This window comes from Excalfactoria chinensis, chromosome 7, assembly GCF_039878825.1.
Source record: "Excalfactoria chinensis isolate bCotChi1 chromosome 7, bCotChi1.hap2, whole genome shotgun sequence".
NCBI lineage: Eukaryota > Metazoa > Chordata > Aves > Galliformes > Phasianidae > Excalfactoria > Excalfactoria chinensis.
Window position 1 is genome coordinate 30729113 of NC_092831.1, and position 8275 is coordinate 30737387.

Consider the following 8275-nt stretch of genomic DNA (forward strand, 5'->3'; position numbering starts at 1 on the left):
ATGAGATGAGATGAGATGAGATGAGATGAGATGAGATGAGATGAGATGAGATGAGATGAGATGAGATGAGATGAGATGAGATGAGATGAGATGAGATGAGATGAGATGAGATGAGATGAGATGAGATGAGATGAGATGAGATGAGATGAGATGAGATGAGATGAGATGAGATGAGATGAGATGAGATGAGATGAGATGAGATGAGATGAGATGAGATGAGATGAGATGAGATGAGATGAGATGAGATGAGATGAGATGAGATGAGATGAGATGAGATGAGATGAGATGAGATGAGATGAGATGAGATGAGATGAGATGAGATGAGATGAGATGAGATGAGATGAGATGAGATGAGATGAGATGAGATGAGATGAGATGAGATGAGATGAGATGAGATGAGATGAGATGAGATGAGATGAGATGAGATGAGATGAGATGAGATGAGATGAGATGAGATGAGATGAGATGAGATGAGATGAGATGAGATGAGATGAGATGAGATGAGATGAGATGAGATGAGATGAGATGAGATGAGATGAGATGAGATGAGATGAGATGAGATGAGATGAGATGAGATGAGATGAGATGAGATGAGATGAGATGAGATGAGATGAGATGAGATGAGATGAGATGAGATGAGATGAGATGAGATGAGATGAGATGAGATGAGATGAGATGAGATGAGATGAGATGAGATGAGATGAGATGAGATGAGATGAGATGAGATGAGATGAGATGAGATGAGATGAGATGAGATGAGATGAGATGAGATGAGATGAGATGAGATGAGATGAGATGAGATGAGATGAGATGAGATGAGATGAGATGAGATGAGATGAGATGAGATGAGATGAGATGAGATGAGATGAGATGAGATGAGATGAGATGAGATGAGATGAGATGAGATGAGATGAGATGAGATGAGATGAGATGAGATGAGATGAGATGAGATGAGATGAGATGAGATGAGATGAGATGAGATGAGATGAGATGAGATGAGATGAGATGAGATGAGATGAGATGAGATGAGATGAGATGAGATGAGATGAGATGAGATGAGATGAGATGAGATGAGATGAGATGAGATGAGATGAGATGAGATGAGATGAGATGAGATGAGATGAGATGAGATGAGATGAGATGAGATGAGATGAGATGAGATGAGATGAGATGAGATGAGATGAGATGAGATGAGATGAGATGAGATGAGATGAGATGAGATGAGATGAGATGAGATGAGATGAGATGAGATGAGATGAGATGAGATGAGATGAGATGAGATGAGATGAGATGAGATGAGATGAGATGAGATGAGATGAGATGAGATGAGATGAGATGAGATGAGATGAGATGAGATGAGATGAGATGAGATGAGATGAGATGAGATGAGATGAGATGAGATGAGATGAGATGAGATGAGATGAGATGAGATGAGATGAGATGAGATGAGATGAGATGAGATGAGATGAGATGAGATGAGATGAGATGAGATGAGATGAGATGAGATGAGATGAGATGAGATGAGATGAGATGAGATGAGATGAGATGAGATGAGATGAGATGAGATGAGATGAGATGAGATGAGATGAGATGAGATGAGATGAGATGAGATGAGATGAGATGAGATGAGATGAGATGAGATGAGATGAGATGAGATGAGATGAGATGAGATGAGATGAGATGAGATGAGATGAGATGAGATGAGATGAGATGAGATGAGATGAGATGAGATGAGATGAGATGAGATGAGATGAGATGAGATGAGATGAGATGAGATGAGATGAGATGAGATGAGATGAGATGAGATGAGATGAGATGAGATGAGATGAGATGAGATGAGATGAGATGAGATGAGATGAGATGAGATGAGATGAGATGAGATGAGATGAGATGAGATGAGATGAGATGAGATGAGATGAGATGAGATGAGATGAGATGAGATGAGATGAGATGAGATGAGATGAGATGAGATGAGATGAGATGAGATGAGATGAGATGAGATGAGATGAGATGAGATGAGATGAGATGAGATGAGATGAGATGAGATGAGATGAGATGAGATGAGATGAGATGAGATGAGATGAGATGAGATGAGATGAGATGAGATGAGATGAGATGAGATGAGATGAGATGAGATGAGATGAGATGAGATGAGATGAGATGAGATGAGATGAGATGAGATGAGATGAGATGAGATGAGATGAGATGAGATGAGATGAGATGAGATGAGATGAGATGAGATGAGATGAGATGAGATGAGATGAGATGAGATGAGATGAGATGAGATGAGATGAGATGAGATGAGATGAGATGAGATGAGATGAGATGAGATGAGATGAGATGAGATGAGATGAGATGAGATGAGATGAGATGAGATGAGATGAGATGAGATGAGATGAGATGAGATGAGATGAGATGAGATGAGATGAGATGAGATGAGATGAGATGAGATGAGATGAGATGAGATGAGATGAGATGAGATGAGATGAGATGAGATGAGATGAGATGAGATGAGATGAGATGAGATGAGATGAGATGAGATGAGATGAGATGAGATGAGATGAGATGAGATGAGATGAGATGAGATGAGATGAGATGAGATGAGATGAGATGAGATGAGATGAGATGAGATGAGATGAGATGAGATGAGATGAGATGAGATGAGATGAGATGAGATGAGATGAGATGAGATGAGATGAGATGAGATGAGATGAGATGAGATGAGATGAGATGAGATGAGATGAGATGAGATGAGATGAGATGAGATGAGATGAGATGAGATGAGATGAGATGAGATGAGATGAGATGAGATGAGATGAGATGAGATGAGATGAGATGAGATGAGATGAGATGAGATGAGATGAGATGAGATGAGATGAGATGAGATGAGATGAGATGAGATGAGATGAGATGAGATGAGATGAGATGAGATGAGATGAGATGAGATGAGATGAGATGAGATGAGATGAGATGAGATGAGATGAGATGAGATGAGATGAGATGAGATGAGATGAGATGAGATGAGATGAGATGAGATGAGATGAGATGAGATGAGATGAGATGAGATGAGATGAGATGAGATGAGATGAGATGAGATGAGATGAGATGAGATGAGATGAGATGAGATGAGATGAGATGAGATGAGATGAGATGAGATGAGATGAGATGAGATGAGATGAGATGAGATGAGATGAGATGAGATGAGATGAGATGAGATGAGATGAGATGAGATGAGATGAGATGAGATGAGATGAGATGAGATGAGATGAGATGAGATGAGATGAGATGAGATGAGATGAGATGAGATGAGATGAGATGAGATGAGATGAGATGAGATGAGATGAGATGAGATGAGATGAGATGAGATGAGATGAGATGAGATGAGATGAGATGAGATGAGATGAGATGAGATGAGATGAGATGAGATGAGATGAGATGAGATGAGATGAGATGAGATGAGATGAGATGAGATGAGATGAGATGAGATGAGATGAGATGAGATGAGATGAGATGAGATGAGATGAGATGAGATGAGATGAGATGAGATGAGATGAGATGAGATGAGATGAGATGAGATGAGATGAGATGAGATGAGATGAGATGAGATGAGATGAGATGAGATGAGATGAGATGAGATGAGATGAGATGAGATGAGATGAGATGAGATGAGATGAGATGAGATGAGATGAGATGAGATGAGATGAGATGAGATGAGATGAGATGAGATGAGATGAGATGAGATGAGATGAGATGAGATGAGATGAGATGAGATGAGATGAGATGAGATGAGATGAGATGAGATGAGATGAGATGAGATGAGATGAGATGAGATGAGATGAGATGAGATGAGATGAGATGAGATGAGATGAGATGAGATGAGATGAGATGAGATGAGATGAGATGAGATGAGATGAGATGAGATGAGATGAGATGAGATGAGATGAGATGAGATGAGATGAGATGAGATGAGATGAGATGAGATGAGATGAGATGAGATGAGATGAGATGAGATGAGATGAGATGAGATGAGATGAGATGAGATGAGATGAGATGAGATGAGATGAGATGAGATGAGATGAGATGAGATGAGATGAGATGAGATGAGATGAGATGAGATGAGATGAGATGAGATGAGATGAGATGAGATGAGATGAGATGAGATGAGATGAGATGAGATGAGATGAGATGAGATGAGATGAGATGAGATGAGATGAGATGAGATGAGATGAGATGAGATGAGATGAGATGAGATGAGATGAGATGAGATGAGATGAGATGAGATGAGATGAGATGAGATGAGATGAGATGAGATGAGATGAGATGAGATGAGATGAGATGAGATGAGATGAGATGAGATGAGATGAGATGAGATGAGATGAGATGAGATGAGATGAGATGAGATGAGATGAGATGAGATGAGATGAGATGAGATGAGATGAGATGAGATGAGATGAGATGAGATGAGATGAGATGAGATGAGATGAGATGAGATGAGATGAGATGAGATGAGATGAGATGAGATGAGATGAGATGAGATGAGATGAGATGAGATGAGATGAGATGAGATGAGATGAGATGAGATGAGATGAGATGAGATGAGATGAGATGAGATGAGATGAGATGAGATGAGATGAGATGAGATGAGATGAGATGAGATGAGATGAGATGAGATGAGATGAGATGAGATGAGATGAGATGAGATGAGATGAGATGAGATGAGATGAGATGAGATGAGATGAGATGAGATGAGATGAGATGAGATGAGATGAGATGAGATGAGATGAGATGAGATGAGATGAGATGAGATGAGATGAGATGAGATGAGATGAGATGAGATGAGATGAGATGAGATGAGATGAGATGAGATGAGATGAGATGAGATGAGATGAGATGAGATGAGATGAGATGAGATGAGATGAGATGAGATGAGATGAGATGAGATGAGATGAGATGAGATGAGATGAGATGAGATGAGATGAGATGAGATGAGATGAGATGAGATGAGATGAGATGAGATGAGATGAGATGAGATGAGATGAGATGAGATGAGATGAGATGAGATGAGATGAGATGAGATGAGATGAGATGAGATGAGATGAGATGAGATGAGATGAGATGAGATGAGATGAGATGAGATGAGATGAGATGAGATGAGATGAGATGAGATGAGATGAGATGAGATGAGATGAGATGAGATGAGATGAGATGAGATGAGATGAGATGAGATGAGATGAGATGAGATGAGATGAGATGAGATGAGATGAGATGAGATGAGATGAGATGAGATGAGATGAGATGAGATGAGATGAGATGAGATGAGATGAGATGAGATGAGATGAGATGAGATGAGATGAGATGAGATGAGATGAGATGAGATGAGATGAGATGAGATGAGATGAGATGAGATGAGATGAGATGAGATGAGATGAGATGAGATGAGATGAGATGAGATGAGATGAGATGAGATGAGATGAGATGAGATGAGATGAGATGAGATGAGATGAGATGAGATGAGATGAGATGAGATGAGATGAGATGAGATGAGATGAGATGAGATGAGATGAGATGAGATGAGATGAGATGAGATGAGATGAGATGAGATGAGATGAGATGAGATGAGATGAGATGAGATGAGATGAGATGAGATGAGATGAGATGAGATGAGATGAGATGAGATGAGATGAGATGAGATGAGATGAGATGAGATGAGATGAGATGAGATGAGATGAGATGAGATGAGATGAGATGAGATGAGATGAGATGAGATGAGATGAGATGAGATGAGATGAGATGAGATGAGATGAGATGAGATGAGATGAGATGAGATGAGATGAGATGAGATGAGATGAGATGAGATGAGATGAGATGAGATGAGATGAGATGAGATGAGATGAGATGAGATGAGATGAGATGAGATGAGATGAGATGAGATGAGATGAGATGAGATGAGATGAGATGAGATGAGATGAGATGAGATGAGATGAGATGAGATGAGATGAGATGAGATGAGATGAGATGAGATGAGATGAGATGAGATGAGATGAGATGAGATGAGATGAGATGAGATGAGATGAGATGAGATGAGATGAGATGAGATGAGATGAGATGAGATGAGATGAGATGAGATGAGATGAGATGAGATGAGATGAGATGAGATGAGATGAGATGAGATGAGATGAGATGAGATGAGATGAGATGAGATGAGATGAGATGAGATGAGATGAGATGAGATGAGATGAGATGAGATGAGATGAGATGAGATGAGATGAGATGAGATGAGATGAGATGAGATGAGATGAGATGAGATGAGATGAGATGAGATGAGATGAGATGAGATGAGATGAGATGAGATGAGATGAGATGAGATGAGATGAGATGAGATGAGATGAGATGAGATGAGATGAGATGAGATGAGATGAGATGAGATGAGATGAGATGAGATGAGATGAGATGAGATGAGATGAGATGAGATGAGATGAGATGAGATGAGATGAGATGAGATGAGATGAGATGAGATGAGATGAGATGAGATGAGATGAGATGAGATGAGATGAGATGAGATGAGATGAGATGAGATGAGATGAGATGAGATGAGATGAGATGAGATGAGATGAGATGAGATGAGATGAGATGAGATGAGATGAGATGAGATGAGATGAGATGAGATGAGATGAGATGAGATGAGATGAGATGAGATGAGATGAGATGAGATGAGATGAGATGAGATGAGATGAGATGAGATGAGATGAGATGAGATGAGATGAGATGAGATGAGATGAGATGAGATGAGATGAGATGAGATGAGATGAGATGAGATGAGATGAGATGAGATGAGATGAGATGAGATGAGATGAGATGAGATGAGATGAGATGAGATGAGATGAGATGAGATGAGATGAGATGAGATGAGATGAGATGAGATGAGATGAGATGAGATGAGATGAGATGAGATGAGATGAGATGAGATGAGATGAGATGAGATGAGATGAGATGAGATGAGATGAGATGAGATGAGATGAGATGAGATGAGATGAGATGAGATGAGATGAGATGAGATGAGATGAGATGAGATGAGATGAGATGAGATGAGATGAGATGAGATGAGATGAGATGAGATGAGATGAGATGAGATGAGATGAGATGAGATGAGATGAGATGAGATGAGATGAGATGAGATGAGATGAGATGAGATGAGATGAGATGAGATGAGATGAGATGAGATGAGATGAGATGAGATGAGATGAGATGAGATGAGATGAGATGAGATGAGATGAGATGAGATGAGATGAGATGAGATGAGATGAGATGAGATGAGATGAGATGAGATGAGATGAGATGAGATGAGATGAGATGAGATGAGATGAGATGAGATGAGATGAGATGAGATGAGATGAGATGAGATGAGATGAGATGAGATGAGATGAGATGAGATGAGATGAGATGAGATGAGATGAGATGAGATGAGATGAGATGAGATGAGATGAGATGAGATGAGATGAGATGAGATGAGATGAGATGAGATGAGATGAGATGAGATGAGATGAGATGAGATGAGATGAGATGAGATGAGATGAGATGAGATGAGATGAGATGAGATGAGATGAGATGAGATGAGATGAGATGAGATGAGATGAGATGAGATGAGATGAGATGAGATGAGATGAGATGAGATGAGATGAGATGAGATGAGATGAGATGAGATGAGATGAGATGAGATGAGATGAGATGAGATGAGATGAGATGAGATGAGATGAGATGAGATGAGATGAGATGAGATGAGATGAGATGAGATGAGATGAGATGAGATGAGATGAGATGAGATGAGATGAGATGAGATGAGATGAGATGAGATGAGATGAGATGAGATGAGATGAGATGAGATGAGATGAGATGAGATGAGATGAGATGAGATGAGATGAGATGAGATGAGATGAGATGAGATGAGATGAGATGAGATGAGATGAGATGAGATGAGATGAGATGAGATGAGATGAGATGAGATGAGATGAGATGAGATGAGATGAGATGAGATGAGATGAGATGAGATGAGATGAGATGAGATGAGATGAGATGAGATGAGATGAGATGAGATGAGATGAGATGAGATGAGATGAGATGAGATGAGATGAGATGAGATGAGATGAGATGAGATGAGATGAGATGAGATGAGATGAGATGAGATGAGATGAGATGAGATGAGATGAGATGAGATGAGATGAGATGAGATGAGATGAGATGAGATGAGATGAGATGAGATGAGATGAGATGAGATGAG